Source organism: Ambystoma mexicanum, chromosome 11 (genome assembly GCF_040938575.1).
Source record: "Ambystoma mexicanum isolate Mex_15411 chromosome 11, UKY_AmexF1_1, whole genome shotgun sequence".
In the NCBI taxonomy this organism is placed as follows: domain Eukaryota; kingdom Metazoa; phylum Chordata; class Amphibia; order Caudata; family Ambystomatidae; genus Ambystoma; species Ambystoma mexicanum.
The window spans coordinates 1,320,006,568-1,320,022,441 of NC_090934.1; the positions used below are offsets into that span (position 1 = coordinate 1,320,006,568).

At 45.6% G+C, this 15,874-nt stretch overlaps 1 protein-coding gene across 7 annotated transcripts in view; it reads right to left on the reverse strand.

Annotated features, from left to right (window-relative positions):
- Window positions 1-15,874, reverse strand: part of LOC138504370 (tropomodulin-2-like) — a 462,370-nt gene that overhangs the window by 366,340 nt on the left and 80,156 nt on the right. The window lies entirely within an intron of this gene.

The following is a 15,874-nucleotide window of genomic DNA, read 5'->3' on the forward strand; positions in this document are numbered from 1 at the left end:
TGTGCCAGTGCTTCCGTCCTCCCCATTCCCATTGAGTCCTATGGGACTGGATTGGGAATGGGGAGTTACATTTTTGGGCTGTAATGCCCCGGTGATTCCCTAAAGCCAGACGCCAAAAAAAACACAACTCCGACGGCAGCCTGCCGTTTTTACCAGCATGGCTACTACTGGAGTTGTAATGGGGCCCTAAGTCTTTTCCCTGACATGTTTCTCATGTCTTGCTTTCAAACTGCAAACGCACATGTAAAGCTATTTTCATGTCCGTGTTTAAAAATCGTGCTTATCATGTGAAAGGGGCCTTTGAATTTGTTCGGCCACTGTGAATTAAAAGGCTGATTTTCCTTTTGTAATGACAGATAGGCCTTGTTCACATAGCACTTCCTTGCGATACTTGCAGAACCCCGCACAGTCTGCCATAACAGGCCCATTTTCAGTGGGAAGGTCTTTTTATGAAGGCTGGCAGGACATTTTTCCAGTGTACCCTTCAGAACGGTTTGTTGAGGCCTTTGATTATACCACACAGCACCTCATGCAGCATTTATAATGGACTCCCACAGAATCTCCCTGCTTATTCCATAGGAAGCCAAAGCATTTACGGCAGCATGGACATGCCATGCTGATATAAATGCTGTCACCTTTGCATGGTGAAGGGGATTGGGAGGTGGAAATAGATGTTCCATTCCGCACCCCCTATCTGCCATACAAATGAACAATAATGAAGTGTAGTGGAAAACCCATGTGTAAAATGTGTATGCATTCATTTTACGCATGGATTTCCCTCTACTGCACAAGGGAAATGAGCACTGATATAGCACAGATGACTCGATGATGAATCTGAATGTCCTAATTCACAAAACACGGAGAACAATGCGTGCAGCACTCCACGGAATCGAGCTACCAACACCAGCCTTCTTCAAAATGTAACATCTTTGAATATGAGCGATCTGGAGCCCATATAGAAGACAAGATATGACCAAAAAATCAAGAATCATAAATTAATTTTTCCATCATCTGATGCTCCTCAATAAGGCTGTTATTTCAAAGCTCTTCCTGGCAGAAATTTACCAAGTAAGATCATTTGTGTCCCAGTGGCGATATTGTGGGTATTTAGAAGGGTGCATGCAGTGTGTTACCAAGTACTGGTACAAATGCATCAGATATTGACTGTGGTAGTCCTTAAACCCTCACATTGAATGGCCAAAGAGCCAGAGAAGTCATTTAGGAGTCACCAGGGGTCGCACTTGCCACCCCTGAGGTCTGCCTTCCTACCCCTGTGGTCTCCCTTGCTACCCCTGAAAAAAATGGGAAAAAAAGAATCCTTTTTTTTTTTTTTTTTACAAATTGAAGCTCCTGGGCTGCAACCAGCAACCATGTGGCTCTTTGTTCCTGAAGTGGCTGGATTTCTTGTTCAGGCTTCTTAAAAAGAACAGTAGATTCCACAAGTGTAATGCTTTGAGTAGGGACCATAAATAAGAAAGAATAGGAATAACAAATAATTTGTCTCTCTGGAATTCTAAACAATAATTGCTAGACTCATTAAAGGTTTATTTCACGCACACTTCAGGGGTGAGCCACTGATTTAGTTTGTTCTTGAACACTTCAAATTCATAATGCAGACAAAATCCTCCAAAAAGCATTTAGAGTTGAATAAGCATGCATTTCGGACCATGTGTTTTGCTTTTCCGCAAGTTGCAGTTATAGCATTTTGTTTCTGCGATACATATGGTGATCCATTCTTGCATGAATTGTATATCACCACAGTGATATTGTAACCATATTTTTCATAGTGTACTTAGAAACAATGCTATGTGATACCACTTCCTGTTTTCTCAAGGGGTAAACAGTCGTGTTCTATCGCTTCCCGTGATGTCACCTCGGGGTTGAGTCAAATGACATCACTTCCTGTCAAGGGTCACGTGATGTCACTTCTGCTACCCCAGGCATTTTGGTGAAATGACGTCCCTGCAAAGAGCTGCTAGATTTCTGGCTCATTATTACCCATTAGTCTGCCTTTACGAAATTGGCACTACTCAGAACGGCTATATATGCTGCCCAATTTTAATAAGAGCGACAAGATGCAATATTAGGCATCAGCAATGCGACTACATCTGCTGCTGAATTCATCGTCGTTTCATGCACGGGGACACGCTGCAAAGCCACTGAAGAGGCAGCTGGCACTGGGAAAAGGTCAGCCCGTGTGATAAATTGATGACATGAAAGTCATTCTTATCACTATTTTCATCATCCGGCATTTTGAGTGTGATCAATGTAGCACATTGAGCTATCTTTCAGTGCAGAGGTCACTGAGCAGCCAAACAGGGCGGTCACTGACCTCTGAACTCTGATGTACATCAAGGCCTGGGGGAAGGTAACAGATCAGGAGGAGATACGCATGACAACAGTGTGTTATTCCCTGGTGCATGATTACAAGAAATAACCGTTTTTCTTCTGGGAGACATTGTATGAAGCTGCCGCCACTCCAATGAATGCCATTGGCTGAAACAAATGATGCGCTTTAACGATACAAAATGGCCTCTCTTGTTGGTTTCGACAATCCCCTACTCCTTTCCTGTATGTTAACATTAGGCAGTACCATTTAATTCGTCTCCCCCCTGAGGTCGCATTAGCTACCACGCATGGCTCGAATGCATAGAACTAATATGCAGGGTCACATGCGAACAATGTCACGAGCATCGCACTTCCCATGTACCTCCCCCAAGTACACTTACATCTAGGCAACTTCCAACCCTCACTCTTTCACTGAGACTGGACTGGAGACTGGAGATCTTGAATAGGTGTCCGATGCAATGTAAGACTCAGGTAAGCCAATACCAGAGCCCTACCCTGTACGGCACTGGTTACTGCACACACACTGTTCACCTCTGTACTTAGGTCAGCCCAATCAGGGTGCAGCGAGAAGCTCGCAGCATTAGTTTCTGAGTGTGCCCTTCAATCCCGCTTTCCACATAGTAGTCACCATATGTAGACAATCCACATCCATCCAGACATTGGCCTCCAGTCGGTAGATACCAGCGCTGTGCTTTCGGATAAGGATACAGCACTGCAAGCTCACACCAGTGCACTGTACGAACCACTAATATTGGCATTTAGACCATGCAGTGAACTAACCACATCTAACCATCAGCTGCCAAGGGCAGCCCAGAGGCAGGGATCTGTCTGGGAGTAAAACTTCTGCCACAAGGTGCCAGCCAACCTCATGGTGCATAGGAATGAGCCCACCACCTCGGTCGGAAAAATTTCTCGCATGTCCACACAATGTTAAGGGTCATGAGAGAAATCCTCTCTCTCATCTTCTCCTGCCTCATTTCCATGGAATCCTTCATGGGTTTGTTGGTCCGCGAGAAGGGAGCGCCAGTGAGGCTACATTCTAGATGAAGTTGTTAATTGTGTAACCGTAAGAGATAGGCCCTTTACCACTTGACTTGACATAGGTGGGTAGCTGGTCCAATGCTCTATGGTAGGCTGGGAGGGGTGTGTGTATGGTAATGGACTTCCCCCTGACATTTGTGGGTGGGGGCTGACTGCCCCTGTTAGAGTGCGTTCGGTGTGGTGTTGCTCCCGCCCAGGAATTGGCCTCGGACCCCCTATCAATGATCAGGGGGTGCTATCCATCAGGGAGTGAGGGTGTTATGGCTGCACTCCTACACAGCACCAGGTATTTCGGAGCACATGGCCTTCAAACATTCACATTTTCAGCGCTTGTCAGGAGTCTGTGTCTAGTGCAGGCCATTAGGATTGGTCTGGGTGAAAAGAACCACCATGCTCTTGCTATGTATGCAGCCCATGGTATTCGCCATTATATAATGCAAGAAACAAGTCAGATGGGCTATACAAGACTTCTTTATGTTGCATTTTATAACCGATATTTCTTCCACAGAGTGACCCTTTAGAAAATCCTGGCAATAAAAATAAATTGTGTTGAAATGCCAATGAAGGAGAATTGTTAGTGCAAGTGCACATATATTCTTCTCCATTAGACCTCACTAACTTCAAGAAAATAGAGCTACCCCCTGTCATTGTGGGAACATGAGAGGCCTGTTTCTGACCATGAAAGCTCTCTGGTGTACAATAGTTTTAACACTGGTTTTGTGTGGGCTTCAAGTGCTCCAGGACTTACACTGCAGTCAATCGACTGGTAAGGCAGGCACAACTCTGATGAACCTTTCTCCATTGCAGAACATTTCAGTTCATACTGTAACGGTATAAAGGCTGTAATATACCACAAAATCAATGTTCCTCTTATATATATATATATATATTTTTTTTTTTTTACTTTGTATACTATCAAAATTAAATTGATTTTACAAAGGTTGTTAATTCGTAATTGTGTCCATTATTGTTTGTGGTTGTTTGTGGTTCCGTTTCTAATTTCCTTAGTTCTTTATACTTTATTACTTTCATTTGATAGTTTCTTTCTTTATTTCCTTTGTTACTTTGCTTCTTTATTTCCTGTATTCCGGGTCACCGTATCTGCTTCTGTCCTTAAGATGTTGGATTTGTGTTTTTCAAGCATTTTTCCAAAGCAGCTTCTAGGATTTTAGTTGTTGCTATCGTCCAGCGGGTTTTTTTCCCACTTAGGAGGCGGCACCACCAAGTATCCTCCTCTCGGAGGACTAAGGATTCCAGGAGCGGGGTTAAATATGCTTTCCTGAGGTAGACGGTTTTCGGGCATGTCATCAAAAGATGTCTTATTGTTTCCATTTCACCAGTATTCTTGCAAAGACGGCACTTGTTCGTGTTTGATAGCCCTCTTAAAGCTCTTATCTCGTTTGTATGCAAGAGGTTTAGCCTGGCCCTTAGGAAGATGTTTCTTCATCGTTTGTCCGGAAAGCATGTGAAGACTTGGTAAATTTCGTTTAGTTTTTTGGGTTGGATGGGTAAATGGCCAAGGAGCTTATTGGCAGCTGCTTTTTCCAATGTATCAATCCAGTGAAGCTCTTGGAGCTTCTTCTTCACCCGCATTGGATTTCGGGTTAGATCGTTCTCGTCACATCCGATCTGTAACAGAGAGGCTTTCTGTTTGAACACCCATTTTGCAAGGATTTCGCTTTTTCCTATTGTTGTTTCTTCTTTAAGCATATTATATTGTGGAGCGGAGTCTGGCATAATGATTTTTCTAAATAGGGCCATTTCATTCCAATCGACAGTTGCCTTCAGTGACAGCAGTCCCAGTTCCCGTCGAATTGCTGGTAGGGATGTCGATTTCTGTTCTGACTTGAGAGTCGTGTAGACCGATGAGACCTCCGTCCCCAAGTGACGCACAGGGGAACTAATAGAAACCCGCTGTGCGACCTTTGAGGCCACAGGTGAGAGATGTCTTCCCAGATCCACGGAACCTCTGGAACACCGATGCTGCTATCAAAAGGAAACGAGGTTAAGTACCAGGCAATTACAATACAACCAGGTAAACAATAGGATCTAAAGAGTCTTACCTATCTGGTGTTGGGGAAACCCAGGTAACCTAGTAGAGAGGTTCGAGACTCAGATGACGCGGCGGTCCCAGGAATAGTATAACCGCAGGTGAGCGTGGATGTAGGGTTAACCACCTGTAGGAGAGAGGGCGTGACTTGAATCCCAAGAAGGGAAATGGCGTAGAAGCTCAGCAAGGTATCAAGGGATGATCCAAAGACAAGTCGAGGTAAAGTCCAAAAATCCGGCAACAGGTAAACAGTTCCAAGCAAAGGTACAAAGTGGTGTCCGAAGGAGTCCGAGGTAGAGTTCCGTGATCAAAGTAACAAGGAGCAATCCGTAACGCCAAACAGGGTCTGAAGACAGCTGAGAAGCAATGAGCATTCTGTCTCTCAGACCTTTATACTGTGTGACTCTGGGTCATGTGACGTCTCTGGGTCATGTGACGTCCACCAAGGTCACGTGAGGAACGCCACACTGGATCACGTGACCGACGTGAAGACGTAACGCCGCCCCTTCTGCTATACGTTCTCCAAGGCAATTGCCAATGCAGAAAAGGTTGCAATCGAGCCCGTACACCAAAGCTGGTACGATGTTTTCGGTCCTTTGGGTTCACCGAATCACCTGAGCCCCGAACCGTGGGAGGAGGTGTTGGGGGAATGTGTGCGGTGTTCTGATGTGGAGTGGACTGGTGTGCAGAGGATCGCCTAACATAGCCCCCCCCCCAACGGCCCACGACCCCGTGGGCAGGACGGATGATCCTTGTGGAATCGGGCCACCAACCGAGGGGCGTTCAGATCCAAGGCGGAAACCCACGAACGCTCCTCCGGGCCGTAACCTTTCCAATCCAATAGATACTGGAGTCTACCCCTAAACCATCTGGACCCTAAAATGGCCGACACCTCAAAGACATCAGGAGAGGTCAGGGACACCGGCGCAACAGGGGCTCGAAGACAGACAGAATCAGGACAAGGTTTGAGGAGGGAGACATGGAACACAGGATGGATACGCCAGGAACTAGGAAGCACAAGACGAAAAGCCACCGGATTCACAACCTGAGAGATCACATACGGGCCGACAAAACGAGGTAGCAATTTTCGGCAACCCACTAGGCGAAGATGACGTGAAGACAACCAGACCCTAGAACCCACCACCAGAGGGGGAGCAGCTCGACGTTTGTCATCCACACGGGCCTTCATGGAAGCCTTTACTTCAGTGAGATGAACCACAGTACTAGCATGTACAGCAGACAGATCCCGAAGACATGTCGCGGCCGCAGGATTCGAAGAACTAGAAGCATCAGGGACCGGCAAGACCTTGGGATGTTGGCTGTAGAGGGCGTAAAAGGGAGAATAACCAGTAGCTGAATGAGCCGCATTATTGTAAAACGGCCAACCAGGAGGTCTGATGTTGCAATATAAGGCAGCGAAGGTACTGCTCCATAGATTGATTCGTCCTTTCGGTCTGCCCATCGGTCTCAGGATGATAGGCCGAAGAATACCTGGTATCAATGCCCAGTAATTTCGTCAACGACCTCCAGAACCGAGAGGTGAACTGTGATCCTCGATCGGATATAATGACCGAAGGAAGGCCGAATAACATGAATACATGTTCAAAAACAAGTCCGCCAAGACCGGGGCCGAAGGAATGCCTTTACAAGGAACAAAACGAGCCATTTTTGTGAACGTGTCCACCACTACCCAGATGGAGTCAAAGCCTTTCGACTTGGGGAGATCGGTAACGAAATCCATAGTCAACGTATGCCAGGGCCTGGGAGGTACCGGAAGCGGAAGTAACAACCCAACCGGTCGACCCCTTCGATGTTTAGCCTGAGCACATACTGCGCACGAAGTGACATAACAGTCTACATCGCGCTTCATAGAGGGCCACCAACACCAACGCTTGAGAAGATCTAAAGTGCGCTCTTGACCGGGATGGGCATTAAAGGGAGCATCATGAGACCACTCAAGGGCCAGATTACGAGTGTCAGGTGTGGGAAGGAACAGACGTTCATGTACGAAAGGTAATCCATCAGAATACACTGGGTCCCATTCTCACAACTGACCGGAATGTTTGCTAGTCCAGGATCGGATCGAGTCTAATAATGACAATGAGGGTGTACAAAGACAAATCACATGACTCTTTCCGAGGACAGTGTCAGGGAAGGTTGGCAACTCGACCCCCCCCGGGGAACGTGACAAGGCATCTGCTTTTCCATGGGAAGTGCCGGGACGATGCATAATATGAAAATCAAAAGAGGAAAAGAAAAGATGCCATCGGACCTGTCTGCTATTAATGCACTTCAATGAAGCCAGATCCTGTAAATTCCGATGATCAGAGTATACAGTGATGGGATGTTTGGCCCCCAGAAGATGATGTCGCCAAACACGAAAAGCGTCCATGACAGCCAAGAGTTCCTTCTCCGTAACAGTGTAATGAGTCTCAGTACTGGAAAACTTACGGGAATGGTATGCCACTGGGTGTAACTTGCCTGTTGTGGGACATGTTTGAGACAGTACCGCACCGAGAGCAAAAGAAGAGGCATCCGCCTCAACTATGAACGGAAGATCAGGATTGGGGTGCTGGAGTACCGGTGCGGTAGTAAAGGCGGTTTTCAAAGCCTCAAAAGCCTCCTGATGTTCACTCTGCCACCGATAGGGTACCTGAGGACTGGTCAGAGCCGTGAGCGGGGCAACAATTGTGGAAAAGGAAGAAATGAAACGTCTATAAAAGTTGGCGAATCCCAAAAAGGCCTGCAAGGACTTGAGTGTTTGAGGTACTGGCCAATCTAATACTGCTTTGACCTTAGATTCGTTCATGGATAACGCCCCAGGGGTAATGTGGAAACCCAGAAACTCAACAGACGTTTTATGGAACTGACATTTTTCAGGTTTGGCGAATAAGGAATGTACTCTCAGACGGGATAGCACTTCTCGGACATGCTTTACATGGTCATCAAGATTACGAGAAAAGATTAAGATGTCGTCCAAGTACACAACCATGTATACATCTAGAACATCCCTGAATATGTCATTCATGAATCGTTGGAATGTGGCCGGGGCATTACATAGGCCGAAGGGCATGACTAGATATTCATACAAGCCATAACGAGTACAGAAAGCAGTTTTCCACTCGTCTCCCTCGCGAACGCGCACTAAATTGTATGCGCCGCGTAGGTCAAGCTTGGTGAAAATAGAAGCATGTGATAAGTGATCGAGAAGTGGCGTGATTAACGGGATTGGATATCTGTCCTTTTTTGTGATAGCGTTGAGACGCCGATAATCCACACAAGGACGTAAATCCCCCTCCTTTTTGGGAACAAAGAATATAGGGCTTGCCGCTGGTGAAGTAGAGGGGCGGATATGTCCTAAACGAAGGGCGTTCTGTACATACTCTTTCAAAGCTTGTTCCTCCGAAGGGGACAAGGAATAGTTCCTGCCCGAAGGTATAGTGGAATCAGGGAGTATTTCGATTGGGCAGTCATATGGTCTATGTGGAGGAAGTACCTCGGAAGAGCCACGATCGAAAACTGATTTGAATGCTTTGTACTCAGGTGGAATCCCAGACACCAAGCCCCCAACAGTATGAGAATGCTCAATCTCTGAATCGTCAACAGTCAGCGAGAGTTGAGCTAAGGCTCCCAAGGCCCGAGAAGGTGTGTCAGTGGTTTGATGGACCGGGAGACAAAAATTCTGACAGACCTCGGACTCGAAGAGCACAGTGCCTGACTGCCAATCGATCAGCGGATTGTGTTCACGTAACCATGGAATCCCTAATATGATACCGAATTGAGGTGTGGTAATCAAATCAAAACTTAAGGTCTCTGTGTGAATTTCTTGTATGTTCAACAAGAGAGGTGCGGTTTGGTGTCTAACAGGACCAGAAACTAACGCAGAGCCGTCTACGGCTTGGACATGTTCAGGTCGTGATTTTACCACTAGAGGTAGGTTGAGGGAATGGGCCAAATCAATGTCTATGTAATTACCAGTGGCACCTGAATCAATGATGATATTGACTGCATGAAGAAGGCCTGTAGAGGGACATAGAGTAGCCTTTACAGAGATGGGTTGAACACGGGCAAAGGCAAGGGGGGTACCCGGAGATGATGACGGAACACTCGACCTGTTCTCCGGATCTAAGGTCGAGCTGTCCGAAAAACCTGGGTCTTCTTGGGACGTCGTGGACACTCTTTCACAAGATGTCCAGTGGTGCCACAATAAAAGCAGGCATTATCCACCCTCCTACGTTCCCTCTCAGATGTCGTAATAGGACTACGTAACCCTCCCACTTGCATAGGTTCTTCTGTACTGGGAGCCGGAGTACTAGCAAGAGTAGGATGGGAAGAGACCCCCAATTCGGCTCTACGCTCCGATCGCCGTGCATCTATCTGCAGGGCGAGATCAACCAATTCCTGATACTGAGTGGGCACAGAAGGGATTACTGCTAAAGCATCTTTCATGGTGTTACTCAACCCCCTATAAAAGACCACCGCCCGCTTGTTTTCTGGCCATGATGTTTCAGCAACTAGTTGATTGAACCTGGTGATGTAGTCTATCAAAGTCTTTCTACCCTGAGTTAATTCTAACAACTCCCGAGACTGTGCCTTGTGTCGGGTATCGAATACTCGAGACATTTCCAGAACCAACAGATCAAAGTCATAAAGGACTGGGCTATTATTCTCCAGCAGAGGATTAGCCCAAGCGGCAGCTGTCCCGGCTAAATGGGAAAGGGCAAAAGCGGCTTTAGCAGTGGAAGTAGGAAAGGCCAAGGGTCTGCATAAGAAATGTAACTTGCACTGATTAACAAAGGTTCTGAATTTCATGGGGTCACCTTGATAGCGTTCAGGAGCAGCCAGGGGGGAAGGGGCTGGGAGGACCACCGGAGTTGGGACTGTAGTAGTAGCAACGGGAGGGGGTGTAGTTGAGGGGCTAGCATCTCCAAACTCAGGGTCTGTGGGAAGAGAATGCTGAACACTCTGTATGGAATCTAACCTTTGGTGGATCACCGTGTTCGCAGCGGCCATATCTGCCCTTAATATTGTAATTGCCTGGACTAAGGCAGCTATGGGTTCTTCCGTGGATCCCTGCATCGTCAAACACGACTAAACGGCTTCTCAGTCTGTTCTGACTTGAGAGTCGTGTAGACCGATGAGACCTCCGTCCCCAAGTGACGCACAGGGGAACTAACAGAAACCTGCTGTGCGACCTTTGAGGCCACAGGTGAGAGATGTCTTCCCAGATCCACGGAACCTCTGGAACACCGATGCTGCTATCAAAAGGAAACGAGGTTAAGTACCAGGCAATTACAATACAACCAGGTAAACAATAGGATCTAAAGAGTCTTACCTATCTGGTGTTGGGGAAACCCAGGTAACCTAGTAGAGAGGTTCGAGACTCAGATGACGCGGCGGTCCCAGGAATAGTATAACCGCAGGTGAGCGTGGATGTAGGGTTAACCACCTGTAGGAGAGAGGGCTTGACTTGAATCCCAAGAAGGGAAATGGCGTAGAAGCTCAGCAAGGTATCAAGGGATGATCCAAAGACAAGTCGAGGTAAAGTCCAAAAATCCGGCAACAGGTAAACAGTTCCAAGCAAAGGTACAAAGGGGTGTCCTAAGGAGTCCGAGGTAGAGTTCCGTGATCAAAGTAACAAGGAGCAATCCGTAACGCCAAACAGGGTCTGAAGACAGCTGAGAAGCAATGAGCATTCTGTCTCTCAGACCTTTATACTGTGTGACTCTGGGTCATGTGACGTCTCTGGGTCATGTGACGTCCACCAAGGTCACGTGAGGAACGCCACACTGGATCACGTGACCGACGTGAAGACGTAACGCCGCCCCTTCTGCTATACGTTCTCCAAGGCAATTGCCAATGCAGAACAGGTTGCAATCGAGCCCCTACACCAAAGCTGGTACGATGTTTTCGGTCCTTTGGGTTCACCGAATCACCTGAGCCCCGAACCGTGGGAGGAGATGTTGGGGGAATGTGTGCGGTGTTCTGATGTGGAGTGGACTGGTGTGCAGAGGATCGCCTAACAATTTCGGAAGGTGTAGCAGTTCTCGCCAGAAGTAGGCTTCCAATTGTGGCCAGATGTTTGGCGGAATAGTTGGCATACCTTCTCCTCCGTATGTTATTGATGGAATGAATTTTCCTTTGTAATATTTTATTACAGGCAGCAAAGAAAATCGGCCAAATTTTCTAGCTAGGGCCTTTGCCTGGGAGGATAGTTTCCGCGTTTTTTCCCAGAGGTTCGATTGCATACTTGTCTCTTTTTCGGAGACGTCAAACATAACCCCTAGGTATTTAAAATCCTTTACCTGGTCCACTTTTATGGAGTTTATCGACCAGTGGTTAGGTTTTTGCTTTGGTTTAGTTGTTCTTTCAAGAACCAGGATTTTGGTTTTCTCTTTGTTGATCAGCAAATTGTTCTTAGTTACAAACAGGGACGTCATTTCACCAAAATGCCAGGGGTAGCGAAAGTGACATCACACGACCCTTGACCCCTGATGACATCACAGGAAGTGATGTCATTTGACCACACCCCGAGGTAATATCGCGGGAGCGATGGAACACGAACCTTTCACCCATTGCCAAAACAGGAAGTGACATCACAGCATTGTACACTACGAAAAATATGGTTACGATATCACTATAATGTGATGTACATTTCATGCAAGAATGGATCGCCATATGTAGCGTTAAGGTCAGTGTGTATAGCCCCATATTACCAAATTACTGTGAATGCAAGCAGACGTCCATGCCCAAATGATAATGATGTGTTATTGTATAGCACTTACGATTAAGCGCTTTATATAGAAACAATATACACCCAATATCACCCAACCTGTCTTGGTACTCATTTATCGACCTCAGAAGGATTAAAGGCTGAGTTGAGGCGTTTAAGAACAGACTAAATCAGTGACTCACACCCTGAAGTGTGCCTGAAATAAACCTTTAATGAGTTTATCAATTATTGTACAGAATTCCCGAAAGACACATTGTTTGGTTTCCTATTCTTTCTTATTTAGGGTCAGTGCTGAAAGTGTTAGACTTGTGGCACCCCTGTTCTTATTTTTCTTTTTTTTTTAAAGGGCCTGAACATGAGAGCCAGCCACCTTGCGTTACAAAAAACTAAAAAAAAAAAACGAAATTTTTTTTTAATTTCTTTTTTTTAACAGAGGTCGCAAGGGAGACCACAGAGGTCGCAAGGCAGACCTCAGAGGTCGCAGTTGCGACCTCTGGCGACCCCCAAATGACGTCCCTGGTTACAAAGTGTTCAAAGTATCCAACTGCCGTTGGAGACCGATCGAGGTCTGATCTATCAGAATAATGTCGTCAGCATAAAGCAACCTCGGTATTTCTGTGCCCCCTAGTTTTGGTGGAAAAGTTCTGGGCTGACCTTCGGAGTCTTTTAGGTCGCCGAGGAAGGCCGTGAAGAGGGCAGGAGCCAGAGGGCAACCCTGCTTTACGCCTCTTTCAGTTGTAATTTCTTCTGACAGGGTACCTATCTGATTTAACTTTACTCTGATAGATGTTTTTGCATGTAGTGCAATTATAGGTTCAAGGATCTTGTCGGGGCAGTTCCATCTTTTTAGCTTCGCCCATAATAGGTCTCGATCGATCATGTTAAAGGCCTGAGTCAGGTCCACAAATGCCAGATAGATCTTTTTATCTTTTTTCCTTGCCAGATTTTTTAAAATGCTTATGAGCATGATGTTTATTGTTGTTCCAACGTTTTTTGTGAAACCTGCTTGCAACGGGTCATAACATGACAAATTTTTTGCCCACCTTAGGAAACTTGTAAGCAGGTATGAGCCATAGATTTTCCCTATTGTATCTAATAGGGCGATCGGTCGATAATTTGATGGATCGGATCTTTCTCCCTTCTTGAAAATTGTTACCACCGTTGCTGATGACCATGAGCTAGGAAACGATTTTGAGCGACAGATTTCTTTGAAGAGCATGCTGATAAAAGATGCCCATGGTTCTTGGTTTGTTTTTAGATCGAAATTTGATATCCCATCAGGGCCAGGCGCTCTTGAAGTGGTTAAAACGGGTATTGCTTTTTTGATATCCTCTTTAGTTGAGTAGTCTTCCCAAGTGTACTACTCAAGGTGTAGGTACAAGTTTGAATCGAGTGAGTCGGAGGTTTCTTGAAAAGCGTAGTAAAATGTTGTATCCAGCGTTCTTCGCTTACTGCATTTGTTGTTGCTGCGATTGAAGGATTTCCTGCCCCCTTTGCAAGGGTCCAAAACTCACGAGAATTTTTTCCATTAACCTTTTTTAACATTAGTTCGGCGTCTTGCTGATAGAGGTCAGCTCTGTGGAATTTTAACCAGTCAGTATATTTCTTGGTCTCCTCTTTAAATTGCCTCTTCAGCGATTGTGAGTTTGTCTTTTGGGCTTGTCGTTTGAGTTTTCTAAGTGCTCTTCTTTTTGTAACCAGGAGTTTGTTGTATTGGTGTGAACCTTGCGGGGCTTTACTGGTTGTTTTTGAATAATCGCTTTGATATGGAATCAAGAGAGGTTGATAGTCTATTGTGTGCTGGCTTTTGTTTTTTTCTTCACCAGCAAGTTTTTGCCTGTAAGATTCAGCAAGTTCCACAATCCGGTCTTTTGTCATCCTTAGCCGGTTTCCCTGGTTGTTTACTTCGTCCCTTGTTTCCATAGTTGTTTTTGAGGGGTTATCAGACAGCCAAGTTGTTTCCACGATATTATGGTCACTTGCTTTTGCTCGTATCACGCTGAAAGATGTTAGGAGGTTTAGCAGGGGTTCAGAAGTAAAGATATAATCTATTGTGGCATTTTGATGAGCTCTTTCCCATGTCGGTATTTGTTGCGCGTTTGTTGACTTTGGGGCTGCGTTGAATATGTGCCTCGAGTCCATCAATTTCACCCATTTTTGTCCTCTTGAGTCTCCCCGATGTGGCTCTTTTAGGTTGGTCGATGGTTCTTTCGGAACGGGACAAGACGCGTTTAGATCACCGCAAATGGCAATCACCGTGATTTCTGTGTTTGCTTGAATGTCATCAATCTCAGCTTCGATCATCCTCAGGAATCTATCGTCTGAGATTGCTTTCGGGTTCCAATATACCGTTATTACAGCCAATGTTGACTTTAAAGACTTTTTACTTGTCGGGTCTTTTCTTGACCATTCCACTTGAATTGAGAGATGACTTTGGGAAAATGAGCGTTTTTTGGTTATCTCGAGGCCAGAACCGCTTTTTACGGCTATTAGCAGACCTGCGGACGGGCGGCCTATGACAGCTTTTTTGGCTGGTGCAATTTCGAGTGAGTATCCATCTATCGCTGGAGCTTCACACCTAGCCAAGTTTCTTGGAGAGCCACAATGTCAAATTGCCCAAGGTTTGTATCTCCGTTCGTTGTTAGATGTTTAAATCCCCTGGTGTTCCATGATCCAAATTTCAGTGAGGCTACATCTTTTGTTTGAGTTGGAGTTTCAGATGTTGTATGCCTCACTTCTGACTGCTATTTGCTAGAATTTGAAAATGAAGGTTTTGGCAGCCATGCCCAAAGTTGTTTAATTGGTCCAACAGGGGTTTTACTATTTGTTTTAGTTAAAGGCAGAGGAAGCTTTGCGTGATGAATTGTGGGAAGCTTTTTTCCCAGGTCTATTTTGGAACTTCTTAGAATAGGCTCCGTTTGCAATGGATTAGTGCATCTTCGATCTTCTGGCCGCAGTATCTCCGCAGAGTTTAGTCGTAGGGGTTTTTTCAGGGAGGCTTTGTTTTTCGTTGATTGATGGTGGCGAATATGGTCTTGCTGCCTGATGTTATCCCGAAGGTTCTCTGGCAACCTTTCTCGTTGGTTTTTTGCTGGAGCTCGCTTTGACTTTGTTTATTCAGTGATGCTTAGTCCTAATTTTGAGAGGATTTCAGAGTCTCTGTTGGATATAAACGAGTTAGAGCACTCCTTTATATGAATAAAAGCTTTAGCTTTTCTAGCAATGTGGTATGGTTCCACAAGCGTGATTTCCTTCGGGGTTAAACGTTTGAGGTCTTTGGTATTTTTCAGAATCTTCATAATAGTGCCTCTATTCAAGGTTAGCGATTCCCTGTTTGTTTCGGATTGTTCCAGTTTTAGGATTATTCCATTGTTGCTCTTACGGGGAGAACTATGATCTAATCTGTTTCTGTCCCATGGTCTGTTATCTTTGCTCTTGTCTTGATGAGATTGATCTCTTTGCTTTTTCATTTCTGCCGGTCCTTGGGGTTCCGGTTTGTCTTTAGAAGTTCTGTACCTGAAGGATGATTGTTCTGGTTTACTTTTTTGTGGAGCTTCTTTCTGCAGAAGGTCTGAGCACGAGAGAGTTTGAGTAGTATTAGTTGAATTGTTTCTTCTGCGTTTTTTTGATTGTTTATCTTTTTCTAAAGAGCAAATTGATGTTGGTTTGCATGCTCTTGGGGGAATTTTATCTCGTATTTC